This window comes from Musca autumnalis, unplaced genomic scaffold (genome assembly GCF_047663935.1).
Source record: "Musca autumnalis isolate F117 unplaced genomic scaffold, ASM4766393v1 scaffold_2, whole genome shotgun sequence".
Lineage (NCBI taxonomy): Eukaryota > Metazoa > Arthropoda > Insecta > Diptera > Muscidae > Musca > Musca autumnalis.
In genome coordinates, this window is record NW_027411755.1 from 42,211,854 (window position 1) to 42,228,055 (window position 16,202).

Sequence of the window (16,202 nt, forward strand, 5' to 3'; positions counted from 1 at the left end):
GTTGTTTTCTTTTTTTTTTTTTTTGGAAAATATGAACATTTATAGAGTGTTGCCATACGTCCAAACCCATAGACACTGTCACATACACACATACATAAATAGACAATTGTGTGAGTAACAAATGGTGTTAGTTTCGACTGTTGTTTATGGTGTTATTTGTTACAAATTGTGTTTTTTTTTGTTATTTTGCTACTTGTGCTGCTCCAGTTGTTTAGCTGTCACTTTAAAACACAGTGAAAAGAATTTGGAAAAATACAAACAAATTTATTTCTAAGAGATTCTATTAGTTTCCAGATTTCTCTTCATAAGGGGACAATTTTCGATAATAATGATACAGGTCCACGTTTTGGTATAGTCACCATAACACTGTTTGTCCCGTTTTGCGGTATTTAGATTGGATTTAACGGATTTAACTACGCTATCCAAGCGAATTGCGTCAAATTGACCTTTTTTACCTCTACTCTGGTGATAAATAAAATTCTTGTGTGTTTCGAAATAAGGCGGTGGCCTATGCTGATTTATGCTTATGCATATATTTACCAACCCTGTCCGACCTTATGCTCTGGTATAACTGTTAAGCTGGGTCCATGCCACTGGTCTTGGAGTCAATCCGGAGAAGACGAGACTCGTTCTATTCACCAGAAAACGCAAAATTTCCCAATTCCAGTCACCAGTTATGGACGGAGTTACATTGGAACCATCTCCGGAAGCTACATACCTTGGTACAATCCTGGACCATCGTTTTCATGGAAAAGCAATACCGAGAAGCGGCCGAAGAAAAGTCTTATTGCACTCTACATATGCAAGAACTCCATTGGGAAAAGTTGAAAATGACTCATACACTGCCTATATGTAAGAGTGGTTCTGCCCATCTTAAAAGGAAAAGGGAAAAAGTCACTTCTGTCCAAACTATCAAGTGTGCAAAGCGTTGCGTCAACTGTGATTACCTGAGCAATCTAAAGCACTCTTCAAGCAGCTTTAAACGTGTTTCTAAATCACCATCCTCTAGATATCCTGGTCTTGTTTCAGGCTTCAAGCAGATATTTTTGCTATTAGGAAAGCAGCAGGTGATTATGTATGTCTATAGTCAGGCGGCCCTTTAGGCTATCAATTTATGGACCATAATTTCTCGAGCTATTATTGATTGCAGAAAGGCTCTGTATGACATACGTACTATCGGTAAGCTCGAGGTGGCTCTAAGACTATTGATCTCCAATTTATGAATCCGATTATTCACCAATGTGATACTACATCCGCACACTTTGTAAAATCTACTTTGAGAAGATACATCGCACTTGATAAGTTAGGGACGAAAATCGCAGTGGGAATTATTACGGGTTAAGATTGTATGATAAGGGCGTGCACTACTACATAGTTGGCGATTCTGGATATCTGAAAGGTGGCCCGAGTTATTCCGATTCTGAAGGCCGAAAATCCGCTATCAATGGAGAATACTACCGCCAGATTTCTCTACTTTTACCTGCAGCAGAAGTTTTAGAATTCTTGTTGCTCCCATTCCTGAATGATCATCTCCATTTTGCTACCCACCAACATGGTTTCAGGGAAGCACATAGGTCAACAACAGTTTTGCAGGCGATAATGACAAGATTACAAATGGCCGGATATTTGAAAGGTGGCCCAAGTTATTCCGATTCTGAAGGCTGAAAATCCGCTATCAACAATCCTACCGCCCGATTTCTCTACTTTCACCTGCAGCAGAAGTTTTAGAATCCCTTTTGCTCCCATCCCTTAATGATCACCTCCATTTTGCTACCTGTCAACATGATTTGAGGGAAGCACATAGCACAACAATAGTTTTGCAGGCGATAACGATCAAGATTGCAAATGGCCTGAATCAGCGGCGGCCGCCAGAATGGACCATTGCAGCGGGCCACAGGGGAGAAATTTGCAGACATCCCAAAATAATGCGCTCCGAGTTGGTATCCATGTACTGTGTTGCTGACTAGACAGTCCCTGCTGGCATCCAATTTGCCGTGTCTTCCCAGCCATCAAACCATGACACATGCGTAAGGATTCAGGTGCTATCGTGAAGGCATCCAAGAAGTCATTTCATCGAAAGTCGACCGATTGTCGATAGTGAACTTCGTAAAACCGTGCATCAACAGGCGGTCTCCGAAGCTATAAGTGGCTGTAAATGCAATTAAGTTCTAAATTAGCATCCGCCTGCATATTCGGATGCCTGTTGGTCTAGCGGTTCTCTCCGATATTGTTGGACCTCCCTCTCTAGAGCTGCTGCTTCTATGGAAATAGGTTCAGGGTAGTTGAAAAGTTGCAGTGTGTTGTGCGGGTCATGCTGCATGCTGGGCAGATGTTTTGCACGGTGCGATCGATCTTTGCCCGATAAGAATTTAGGCGACTGCAATATACCGAGCGTAGTTGAACCAAAACTACTCTGGTTTGTCATGTCAGCTGACTCCGAGGACTTTATTCACATTATATTTGCTTATGGCTTTGGCAACTGCTTCAAACCTGCTTGATATTTTTGTTGATCTAGGGGTTATCTCCTGTATCGCTGGGCTTCGCTCTCTAGAACGTGAAGATCCATCTTGATGTGCTTGGGTGTGTCGGCCTACCCACCTAAACAAGTACTGCAACGAAAGCATCTCATTATGTTGCTGTACTGGAAGAATCTTTGTGTCCACATGTAGACGCTCCTACCATGAAGACATGAGGAGACACCCTGTTGCTGTTCTCAGGGCGGCATTCTGACAAGTTTGAATATTATTCTATTGCGTATCACATAAACTAGCGGACCAAACTGGCGCCGCATAGCTCACCATAGACCAACCTATCGTTTGCTGTATCTGTATCGCCTCAAGTGCTGCCGGTGAGGAATTTGAAGTCCTTTTTTGTACTTTTCAGTTTGCCGCAGATAGCTGTGGTATGCGAGGACGACGTGAATGTACTGTCCAATGTGACCCCTAGAATTTTGGGAAAGTTTGTGGACGGAATTCTGATACCATCTACCACGACATTCAACTCTCTTCCCACCTGCGGCTTCCATGTGGTGAACAGAGTGGCCGTAGAATTAGTGTCGGATATCTGCATATTCCTCGCGTGGAAAATGGTGGTAAGATCGATTAAATAGGAGTTCGGTATTTCACATATGTCATCAGGGAAGGTACTCTACGGAGGGACGTGCAATTCTCCGCATACGTTACGATCTCGATGCTGTTTGGAGCGGGCGGGATGCAGAAGAGCTAGAGGTTAAACAGTTCGGGAGATATCACCCCACTTTGGGGAACTCCCATTTTCCCTCTACGGGGATTGGACTTCTTCTTTCTGAATTCCACGTACGACTGGCGTCCCCACATATAATTGATTATCCAACTTTTCAAAGTTGGCCGGAGGGTTGGCTGCTCAATGTCTTCGAACAGCGTGGAGTGCCCAACAGTATCACAGGCTTCTGATAAGTCAAGCGGCACTATCACTGTTCTATCACACGGCTTATCCTGTTTAAATCCTCGACATATATGTGTGGAGATGGCGTGTAGCGCTGTTGTCTGCTTACGGAATCCGTGCTGACGATCGGCAACTGTATAGCTATTTCTAACGCTGGAGAGGACTAAGGCCTCAAGGGTCTTTGCGACAATAGCGAAATCGGCCTGTACGATTCTCTTTTGCTATCATCTTTGCCACCCTGCCCATTTTCCAGGTTTCGGGAACAATGAGGGTGGTTAGCGTCAGGTGGAGAACTTTGGTGAGATACTCCACTCCCAACTCATCCAGCTATTACAGTATTACCATGGAGATTCAAACAGGGTCCTTTTTATGATTTAGCGTTCCTGATGACAATCGCAATATCGCATCCATTGTAAACTGCGGTGGTTCATCTTCGAAAGGAAGAGATCTGACGCGACTTAGTACTCTTCTATTAGCCCTGTCATTCCCGGGGTGCTTGACAAACTGTCGATTGAAATAACTTGCACACCTCTTCGTGTCAGTCAACGTAACGTCATCAAACGTGACTGAGGTCCTATCTTCCTTCTTTCCAGGCTTCGAGAGTGACTTAACCGTTGCCCACAATTCACTTATAGCGGATCCTATGTTGCAACTCTTCAGATGATTTAACTACTTGTTCCGCTTATGCTCGCCCACCAACCTGTTAACTTCCAGTGTTAGCTCCCCGACTCTAGGGTCGCTAGTCGGTTGGTTCGACGAAGCTCATCCCTCTCATTTGCGTCGCCTCTGCTGGGGAGTTGGATTTCACTTCGGCTATTCGACCAGCAGGTGTATGGCGAGCGGCTGCAGCAGTGATAATGTCTCGGTACGTCATTTTTGCTACTCGAACATCAGAAGGATTGGACATTTTCTACAATATTTTCTTTAGTCCCATTTCGATAGGACTTGCGGTGTCCGCAAACTTCCGCAAAAACTTCCCAGGTCTAAGGACTTTCCATTTAAAATTATTTAAGGCTCACCGTGCAACTTATAACAACCTCCCCACATAGTGGTATACGGTATAAATAAATTTATAATTTATTAAGATCCACTTATTTGGATGTGGTGGCGTATACATTACAACAACACTTATACACACCAATGAAATATCATGTATGACATTTGCGGTGATTTCCATTGTTGTGAAAACACTTCCAATTTTAATTTAATTTCAAAACACTGTATCATTTGTGTGACTGTTGTTATTGTTCCTGTTGTTTTCTGTTTTTTTTTTCCTTCCAAAGTCGTTGCTGTTGACATTTAACAAATTGTGGGTCTTTATTTTATGTCAAAGTGAACAAAAACGAATAAATTTTATAAAATTTTTATAGAGTTGGTAAATGTTTTGTCGGTGTTGAAGGCGACTGACTGCAGCAATGTTGCTTTATTTTTATCGCCAAAAATATTTGACGGCTGAGGATAGTGAGAAAAACAACAACAATGTTAAAAAAAATTAACAAACCTGGGAACAGTTTACTTCTATGGGGGTAACAAAGGGAACATGATTAAATGATTGACCTTAATATGGTTCTAATCAGAATATGGAGGAATGATAGATTCGAATTTTCTTTAAGGTTATGGAGGAATGAGAATTGAAGGTGTGTCGGGAGTTCACATGCTGTTTTGCTAAATGAAAAAGGTAATATTTTAAGAGTTTCCTTAATAGAAGTTGTCTTATTTAGCCTTTGTTTAAATTTTCAGTAATTTCACATGAAAAAAAACATGGATTTTTTATTAATCCGGGAATTTCCAAACTTTAGCTTGTGTTCCCCCGAACAACAACTAATCACCCCAATATTTAAAACAACAAATTTAACTACAACTATCACAACACCAGCAACTACAACAACAACTGCATAGCGCCAACCATTAAGTGCCTGCAACAAACTAACACATACACACACTCAGTCACTCACAACCAACTGACACACCATCGAAATAAATTACTGACAATGAGTGACAGTTCATTTGTTTAAACCAGACACTTGAAATGAAACTTTTTGCTGTCATTGTTGGCTGTTGCCTCTCTTTATTGTTGTCGCTTTTTTTCCTGCTGTGGTGCTGCCGATGCTGTTGTCATTGTTGTTGTGTTGTGTTATTATGGTTGCCATTCATTCGTTTTGCTTGAAACCATCTGTCAGGTTACGCTATGGCAGCTTGTTTAAAGATAAATTGACAAACGTTAATGTTAAATATTGTATTATGGCACAGATGAATGAGTGAAAGAATGACAGGGAGAGAGCAAATGGGTGGATAGATGGTTGGGTGTATGGGGGGTAAATGTCAAAATGTTTTGTTTCAAAGTCATACATTACCATGAGATAAATCATTATTTGTGGAATTTATAAACTATGTAAGACATTTACCGATAGAATACTGTAATGAATTCGTAGGGAGAGGATTCGATTTTAATTTTCTTCCTTATTTTTTTTTGAAGAAAACCTCAAAATTGAAGTGACAGACAATGTTCAGTATATTGGTACGTATTATTGTTGTCGTTACGCACACGTCCCCAAGACTTCTGAAACTCGAATTGTTGATATGAAGTTGCAATAACTCGGATAACGAAATTTTAAATAACATTGTGAACACAAATTTTGGAGCAGAGATAATTCCTTTTGGAGATAAAAGCCCTTGGTATATTAAGAACCCCGAAGGACAGATCCGCCGTGAGTCGTACTTCCGCGTTATGGCGTGATGAAGTTTTTGCTAGAGACCCTGTAAGCCATCAGGAATTAGTTTTATATCTTGGTTCACTGCTGCTTTAGCTTATTTTTGAGATGACATGTTTTCAGTCAAATCGAATGAGGATTATTTTCGTCGAGCACTTCGACCTTCTAACTAGCTTCCTTCAATGTTCTTTTTCGTCCTTTATTTTAAGAGAAGATAACTGAAGAAAAACAGGGTAAATGCACAAAACGACCACAAAAACGCGACAAAATCGGTTACTTGTCAATGAGAGCCGTACCTAAAATTTTCTGAGGGACATTTTTGCAGAACATTTCGAAGCTGAAAAACGAAAAGGACATGGAAGAAAGCGAGTTAGAAGGTCAAAGTGCTCTACGAAAATAATCCTCATTCGATTTGACTGAAGATATGTCATCTCAAAAATAAGCTAAATCAACAGTGAACAAAGATATAACGCTAATTCCTGATGGCTTACAGGGTCTCTACCAAAAACTTCATCGCGTCATAGCGCGGAAGTTCGACTCACCAAGGCCTTTCTTCCCCAAGAGGAATTTTTCGTGCCCCAGACTTTCACCTCCATTTTGTTGCACAGTGTAATTTAGGACCACCAAACATCCAATCGTATTAATTTCCTGCCCTTCATAGAGCTGAGTGCTACTGAATACGTCCACAAGTTGCGGATTGTGGAATATCCAGTAGGTATATTGGGAGGTGGCGAATTAAATAAACATTTGTAGACAGTTCAACTGATCTAGGAGAAAGTGTCCGACTAAATGTGTTTGTGAATGTGATCGCCGAATCGACAAGGTGAGTCGCTGGTGTCCTTAAATTAACCAACACCACGTTCACCCATAGGTACGATAAAAACGTGGGTTGAAGCGCAAAGTGATTCAAAATCCAGTTTCGTCGATATCTAATTTATATATTGAATTCGATATTAAATATACTGAAACTATTGTAAAAAATGACGGTATCAAAACGAGCAATTATGTATGGCGATAAGAAAATTAATGCGTATAAAATACTATCAAACTCGTGTGTGCTTTTATTTTTTTCAAAGACATAAATACAACAAGATAAGACATTTCTTTTGCTATCATTCTTCAGTGAATGGCTTTTGAATTTAACATAATGTTATATCACGATATGGTGATATAACATTTTCTTCTTTTATACATTTTTACGTATTTAACCGAATTGACCGATCCAATTGACATAGAATTATTCTTGAATAGATCCTCGAATTCATACATGTCGTTTCTGATACCATTACATGAAATGTTCCTCCTTGGTTGCGATTTTGAATTAACTGCAACCTGTTAAGGGTAATGTTTCTATACAAAGTATCGTAAACATTTTTTTGTTGCATGCATTTTGTCAGGTCTTTATTACTTTATGTCTTTGTTTTTTTTTTCTTTTAAAGCAAAAGCAAAGGAAATAATATTTTGGAAACTAAAGTTTTCGTGTACTTCATTCACATGCATTTTCGTTTCGACATACATAAACAGGCTGATAATAATTATCTTTGAACTTGAGCTAAGTTTGGAAAAAATTTCAACCAAATCAGTTCGAGAGTTCTTGGGAGTTTCAGCAAGGTAAACATACGGACATGAACATTTTGGATAGGATCAAAATGGATATACTTTCATTAGTCTAACGGCTGAAGGTATAAATAAGCATACTTATAATTTGTAGTTGTTATGATATGGACTTACTGAAGAAACAATTATACTGTTATAATAAGAATTTCGTGAAATATACAAAATAAACTTTAGAATTTATCCGCGAATAGTTTCCAACCTGTAATTAAGCAAAAAGAGTTATCTTGCTAACTAGGCACTTTAGGTTTAGGTTTTAGGGCCGTTGGTTTTGTACGCAAAATGTATATGGGGATTTCTGAGTGAAATCGGACACTTTTTCATGGTGAGGTTTTTGATTTCCTTTATTTTTTGCTATGGTGATCAGCAAAACATTTTAGTATATTTTCAGACTTTTTCTGACTAACGGTTACAGAGATATCGCGCCTTGAAAAAGTCAAATTCTCTAAAAACTGTGTGCAAATAAATACCACGGTGCTCTTGAATCAAATTTAAATGGAAGGTGCTTACACCTGTGAAGTTTTTGCGGATTCTGAAACTACAATGTTCATAGATGAGAAAAATCAAAAAACAAAAAAAAAAAATCGCAGGAGCGCTTTTTAAATAAATCGCGATTCAAGTTGACATTTTTAAGGGTTGTTTAGGTTTTCACGATTTTGTTTAGAAACCGCAAGTCCTATCAAAATGAAACTGAGGAAAATATTGTAGCTATGAAAATTCTCTACAAGATTGGCCTTTACGGTATTTTCGTAGGTTTTACCATTTTTGAGATATTGAAGATCAAATTGGGACAATGCACTGACTGTATCGCCCCCTTATAAAGCAATGTCATAAAGGGTGCGCCTTAACTAACTTTTAATGAAAACAGCTTACACAGTTGAAGTTTTTGTGAATTCTGAAACTGCAATGTTCATAGATGAGAAAAATCCAAAAACAAGAAAAAATCGCTGTAGGGATTTTTAAATAAATCGCGGTCAAAATTCACATTTTTAGGTGTTTTTTAGGTTTTCGCGATTTTGCTTGGAAACCGCAAGTCCAATCGAAATGGAGCTAAAGAAAATGTTGTAGATGTGAAAATTCTCTACATGATTGGCGTTTATGATTTGTTCTCAGGCTGTACCATTTTTGAGATAAAGAAGCTCAGTTTACATTTTTAGGTTTTTTTTGTTAGGGTTTCGCTATTTTGCTTGAATACGGCGAGTCTTATCGGCATGGGACCTGAGAAAATCTTATAGCTGTGAAAATTCTCTACAAGACTGGCTTATGTAATTTTTCCTAGGTTGTACCATTTTTTTAGATATATAAGTTTAAGTTGGATAAGGAGACGATACAGAATTGAATTGAATTTGAATTGTCCCAATTTCAACTTCTATATCTTAAAAGTTGTAAAACCTACGAAAATATCATTAAGGTCAATCTTGTAGAGAATGTTGATAGCTACAACATATTCTTTATTCCCATTTTGATAGGACTTGCGGTTTCCAAGCAAAATCGCAAAAACCTAAACAACCCCTAAAAATTTGAACTTGAATCGCGATTTATTTAACAAGCGCTAAGGCGATTTTGTTTCGTTTTTTGATTTTTATCATCTATTAGCATTGTAGTATTAGAATCCGCACAGACTTCCCAGGTGTAAGCACCTTCCATTTAAATTTGATTCTAACTTCATTAAAATTGGTCCAAATATATTTTGCATTTTTCGTTGTTTTTCAGCAATCTAATAAAAAATAGAATGAAAAATTTTTACAGTGGTCTTGGATACAATTTTCGCGATTTAAAATTAATGATTTTGTTGAATTTATTTTGTATTAAACTACGTTATAACAGTGTGAAATATTTGCAATTTTACCAAAAAAATAAACAGTTTCATTTATAAACATTTGTTCTGATGTTTTATTTAGGAATTTATCTTAAACATCTTAAAAACTTCTTCATTTTGCGATTTAAATAAAAAAGTTGAAATAAGTTTTTTGTGCCCGCGATAACTTTGGCCAATTAATATCTCAAATTCAAATCCTCTTTCGTATTTAAATAGTCATCTTCTGGTGAAAATATCACTTTAATATTTGGTAAATTATTCGCCTGGGATGCCTAGTCACATAATTCCCAAGCAGTAGTTTCTTGGTCATCAATTTAGTTAGATTATTGTCCGGCGGGTACAATAAACCGTTTTCAAAATCGAAAATTGACGGAGTTTTAAGAAGTTTAAGATAAATTCGCAAATAAAAGTACAAAACAAATGTTGAATTTGTTGTTATTCTTTTGGTAAAATAACTAATTTTTCACACTGGTATTAACGTAAAATTGTGTTAACAAATTTTAAAAAATTGTGAAAAAATAGTAATCATTAGAATCCCACTACCAAACAGGAATTAAAATTTTTGTAAATAAACGTAGTTTAATACAAATTGATAAAAGTTGATTTTAAATTTTAAATCGCGAAAATTGCATCCAAGACCACTGTGCAAATTTGTATACCCTCCACCATAATATGGAGGGTATAATTAAATTTGTCATTCCGTTTGTAACACATCGAAATATTCATCGAAGACCCTATAAAGTATGTATATTCTTGATCAGGGTCCGTCTGTCCGTCTGTTGAAATCAAGATACAGCTCGCAATTTTTAAGATAGAGCTTTGTAATTTGGTAAAAAAGTTTCTATTACTCGGTCCACGGTCCACGTTTTGATATAGCCCCCATAGAACGGTACCACCCGATTTTCGGTATTTTAAAGGTTTTAGCTTCATTATAACACCGAAATGACTGAAATTTGGTACTTAGTCTTCGTTGGGGGTATAACATTTTCCACTAGAATTTTGTCATTATAGGTCCACGCCTTCATATGGCCCCCATAGAACGGTACCTCCCGATTTTCGGTATTTTGAAGGTTGTGGCTTCAATATTCCTCCGAAATGACTGAAATGTGGTATTTAGTCTTCGTTTGGGGTATACAATTTTCCCTCAGAAATATTTCTATGTAGGTCCACGCCTTCGTATAGCCCTATAGAACGGTACTTCCCGATTTTCGGTATTTTGAAAGTTGTGGCCTCAATATTCCTCTGAAATGGCTGAAATTTCTTTTTTACCCCAAACATTTTTCTCCCAGAATTTTTTCGGTATAGGTCTACGCCTTCGTATAGGCCCCATAAAACGGTACCTCCCGATTTTCGCTATTTTAAAGGTTGTGGCCACAATAATTCACCGAAATGGCTAACAATTGGTATTTGGTCTTCGTTGGTGGGTATACAACCTTCCCCCAGAAATGTTTGGATATAGGTCCACGCCTTCGTATAGCCCCCATAGAACGCTACATCCCGATTTGGAGGTTGTGGCCACAATATTCCTCCGAAATGGCTGAAATTTGCTATTTAGTCTTCATTTGGGGTATAAAACTTTCCATATGAAATTTGTCTGTATAGGTTCATATAGCCCCATAGAACGGTACATCGCAACTTGCGATATTTTGAAGGCTGAGGCCTCAATTTTATATTAAGTCTTCGTTGGATGTACAAAACATTTCACCTGAAATTTTTAGGTATAGGTCCATGCCTTCATAATACCCTTATAGAACGGTGCAACGCAATTTTCGATATTTTGAAGGTTGTGGCCTCAATATGCCACCGAAATAGCTGAAATTTGGTATTTAGTCTTCCTTGGGGTTATAAAATATTCCAGATGTTATTTATCACTGATAAATTATCAGGTTAGGTCTACGTCTTCCTTTATCCGCCACAGAAGCGTACCTCTTGATTTTCGGCATTTTGAAGGTTTTAGTCACATCATACTGAAATATCAGAAATTTGGTATATAGCCTTGTTTGAGTCTAAAAACTTTCCGTCAAAAATTTGTCGGTATAGATCGACGTTGTGATATAGCCCCCATAGAACGGTACCTCCCGAATTTTAGTATTTTAAAGGTTACCCACATTGTTTAACCGAAATTGCTGAAACTTTGTATTAAGTCTTCTTCATAAACAAAAGGAAACTAATTGTTCCATTTTACTTCATTACAATTCGTGGTGGAGGGTATAAAAAGTTCGGCCCGTCCGAACTTAATGGCGTTCCTACTTGTTTTCTTTTTTTATTAGATAGCTGAAAAACCAAAAAAAATATCCAAAAAAGGTTTTTTTATTTGGGCCAATATTAAAGAAGTTATGAGTATTACTTTGCGCGCTATCTCTGGAACCGTTATTCAAAAAAATCTGAAAATATACTAAAATTTTTTGCTGATGAGTAGCATTACCACAGCAAAAAATAAAGGAAATCAAAAACCTCATCTTGAAAAAGTGTCCAATTTCACGCAGAAATTCCCATATATTGTCGTAATACAAACCACAGGTAGTTGTGCTGAAAAGATGCCACAGCGATCCAAGACATGTCCTAAAACTGGATATTTGTCAACATTTTTTTAAATTTTACACAGGTAACGGAAGGACCTGTTAGATATAGTCCATCTTCGAATTTGATTTACGATTGAGAGAAATAGTACGATGTACAAAGGATGGAGCAGTGTCAATCACACCTTTCGATAGTTTAGTTGGTCGCCATATGATTTTTTAGATCTCGACTATTATGTCAGGTAGCAGGTCTTGCTCACGAAGAGCATTAAATCGCTGTAAACATGGGCTCCTAATCTATAGCCGCAGAGAGAGAGAGTTGTATCAGATTCTACGTTAGAAGATCTCTTTGGCTTCGTCACAGCTGTTTAGGAGTCTGTAACCATGACTCATTGGGTTTGTCTTGTCTTCTGTTCTTAGAACTCAAAAGTGTTTCTGTGAGCCTCGACATTATCTCAAGCATTTCAGACTGTAAGTATCCATTTGTCGAGTTAAACACGAACTTCTTTCGATCTTCTTCACAATTTTGATGTTAGACTTGACAATTTCGCATATTAATGAGGTAGAAGTATAATCATGCTTCTCTCACTAATGTGAGAGAGGTCTATCCTTGTATCTTCTTGAATGTTTATTTAAAGCAACTGTGGTAATGATCGTCCCCGCCCATAACTACTCTCCTCTGCGCTACAGGTTGAAGGTGCCAAGGTGTCCACACCACACATACACAATTGTTTGGAAATCGCTATCGCGGTAATATCGAGAGAAGTGAGGAGAATAATAATAGTTGTGGGTCTACAAAAACTTTAGAGTGAGGGGTACAATATCTCAAGAAGTATTGGCTTAGAAAAAAATATATTCTGGCAAGGTAAATATGCTGCCAGTTTTGAATGACAGCGTTGCTCAAATATCGCCTGATTGACTGTGTGACCGCCCATGCCTTTTATTCATGACTGACTTCTTAAACAGCGCAGAAAGGTGGAATCCTACATGTTTCACAACGAGATAGACGATTTTCATCCATTAACAATTCCAAACGAAAATTTTCTACTGATAAAATTCGAATGTGATGTAAAAAAGCTCAAACCACCTGTATTTCAGATATGTAGCAAAATATAGCCAAACTGGCTGGAAATTGCTAAGAACATTAGGAAAGCACATAAAATCGAGTTTGCAAAATTGTATTCTTTAATTGTTCGTTAAATGTTGGTTCAAATATAGTTATCTTGTTTTATTTTATGCAAGTTGGCCTAACGTCATTCTAGGGCATAACATCGTCAAATCGTCATTTTCTAATTTTGCAAAATGACGGTAAATCGTCAAATTCGGCAACACTGATTAGAGCACGAAGATATACTGGCTCTAATTGTAGGATTTGTTGTAGCAACACAATTTTGTTTGTTCGTACATCTGTCCTAATACGTAAAACGTGTAGGATCTGCGCTACAACCACTCATGTTTGCCTTGGCAGCTGATGTTTTGGTCTCCAAGTACGACATTCTCACAGCAGTTTTGCACTGACTGCGCAACTGCATCAGCGAGAATGCTATTCAGGCCTGCCAGAGGTTCTCGCTTGTGTCTTTGGCCCTTTCTTTCTAGTTTATGAACATCTCTCCTGGCGCGCCTTGGTGAGGGAAGCCTGTGCACTAGATTATGGCAGGGATTGCTCACGGCGGTAACAACCCGGGATGTACAGCATCGGCAACATATTGTTGCGTTATTGCACCTGTACAATCTTCGTTTTCTTATGAAGCTGGTCCACTGGCGTCATGAGGAGGCACCCTGTTGGAGTTGTCATGGGGGCATTCTGAAAGCTTTGAATATTCTTTTACTGGGTAGCGCTAACAACATTTGCATACCACAGACCGGTCTATTGCTTTGTATTAGGTCAATAAAGTTTATGTATCTGCACCACAAGTGGTGTCGGCTAGCGGTGACTTCCGCAGACGACTTAAACATACTTTTGAACGTCGCACTCAATATTTTAGGATAGTTGGAGTCGGCATCAGTTCAACATCGACCAATATGTTCAAGCAGCACCTCATTCCATCTAACGTGAGAACAGTTTGACATGGTTGACGGTATCAAAGGCCTTTGATAGGTTAAGAGTCACTATTTGGTCTCACGGCCTGTACTGGTTTATCCCTCGACTGATATGTGTGGATATGGCGTGCAATGCTGCGGTACTGTGCCTTTCCAGAATCCAAGGTGATGCTGGCCAATGGGAAACTCCTTCTCATTATGGGGAGGCGTAGTATCTCTAGAATCTTTGCTTTTGGCGGCAGAAGATAGATTAACTTTTACGATTTGCCTCTGCTGGCATCCTTACCTGGCTTCAGTACCGGGACCACACTGCCAACTTTCCATGCTTCTGGTACAATATGGGTCGCTAACGATAGATTGAGGACGCTTGGCAAATACCCAACTCCGGGATCATCGGAAGCATTACCATTGTGATTCCGTTTGGGCCCAACGCTTTGCATGATTCCGTGCTTTTTGGGTGGCATCTGCAACATCGTTCATCGTTAATTGTGCTTGTACCTCCTGTTCGCCCTATCACCCTCGGAGTGCCCTTTAAATTGCCGGTTAAAATAACACGTCACAACGATGAAAGTATACCTGTTCTATCACCCTTCTTTGGCGTATTTGAGAGTGATTTAACCGTTGCCCACAATTTGCTTAGAGTTCTGTACCAATGTTGCATTGCTTCAGATGGTCAAACCACTTTGTATACCACCATAATATGGAGGGTATTATTAAATTTGTCATTCCGTTTGTAACACATCGAAATATTCATCGGAAACCCTACAAAGTATATATATTATTGATCAGGGTCAAATCAGGGTCGATTTAACCATGCCCGTCCGTCCTTCTGTCGAAATCAAGATAAAGCTCGCAATTTTTAAGAAAGAGCTTTGTAATTTGTTATAGAAGTTTCTATTACTCCAAGGACGTTTGGTATTGTAAATGGGCTATATCGGTCCATGTTTTGTTAAAGCTCCCACAGAACGATACCACCCGATTTTTGGTATTTTGAAGGTTTTAGCCGCATTACCACACCGACTTCATATAATCCCCATAGAACGGTATCTCCCGATTTTCGGTATTTTGAAGGTTGTGACCACTATAATCCACCGAAATGGCTGAAATTTGGTATGTGGTCTGCATTTGGGGTATTAACAGCTCCATACGAAATTTGTCGGTATAGGCCCACGCCTTCATATAGCCCACGTAGAACGTACCTCCCGATTTTCGGTGTTTAGAAGGTTGTGGCCTCAATATTCCTAAGAAATGGCTGAAATTTGGTATTAAGTCTTCAATTGGGGTATTAAACGTTCCATACGAAATTTGTCGGTATAGGTCCAAGCCTTCATATATGTTAAGATAAAAAGTATTCATTTAGGCTACGCGTGTGCTGATATTGCACTAAGCCATAAAAAAGTTCATTTCCACCACTTTAAATGTTGAAATAAAAATTTAGGCTACCATTGTGCTGAGGTTGCACTCATGCAATGAGCCACAAAAAAACTTAACTTTCCAATAAACAGAAATCATCAATGGTCAATGAAATTAATAATGTCAGCATAAAGAAGTAAAATAAAATAATCAATGAAACTAATAATGTCAGCATGAATGAAGTAAATTAAAATAGTCAATGAAACTAATAATGTCAGCATAAGTGAAGTAAAATAAAATAGTATTTAAGTAATGGTAAGAAAGAAAATGATGTTCAATAAAGTAACAGCAGAGCACGGAAGTGTTTGTTTATTTTAATGTGAATTAACTGGCGCCCAACGTGGGGCTGACAAAGGACCCTAACAGGCTCCGAAATGTCGTAAAAACCAATAAAGTTTGTCCAGAACCCTAAAGGCTTCAAAGGACCCTAACAGGCTCCAAAACGGCGTAAAAACCAATAAAGTTTACCCAGAACCCTAAAGGCTTCTAAGGACCCTAACAGGCTCCAAAACGGCGTAAAAACCAATAAAGCTTACCCAGAACCCTACAGGCTTCTAAGTGCAAACTACCAATTCATCGGCAGAAGGACCCTAAGGCTCCACTCGTCACCAGCATTAAGCGAAGAAGAGGACCCTAAGGCTCCACAGACGTCACCAACAGTAA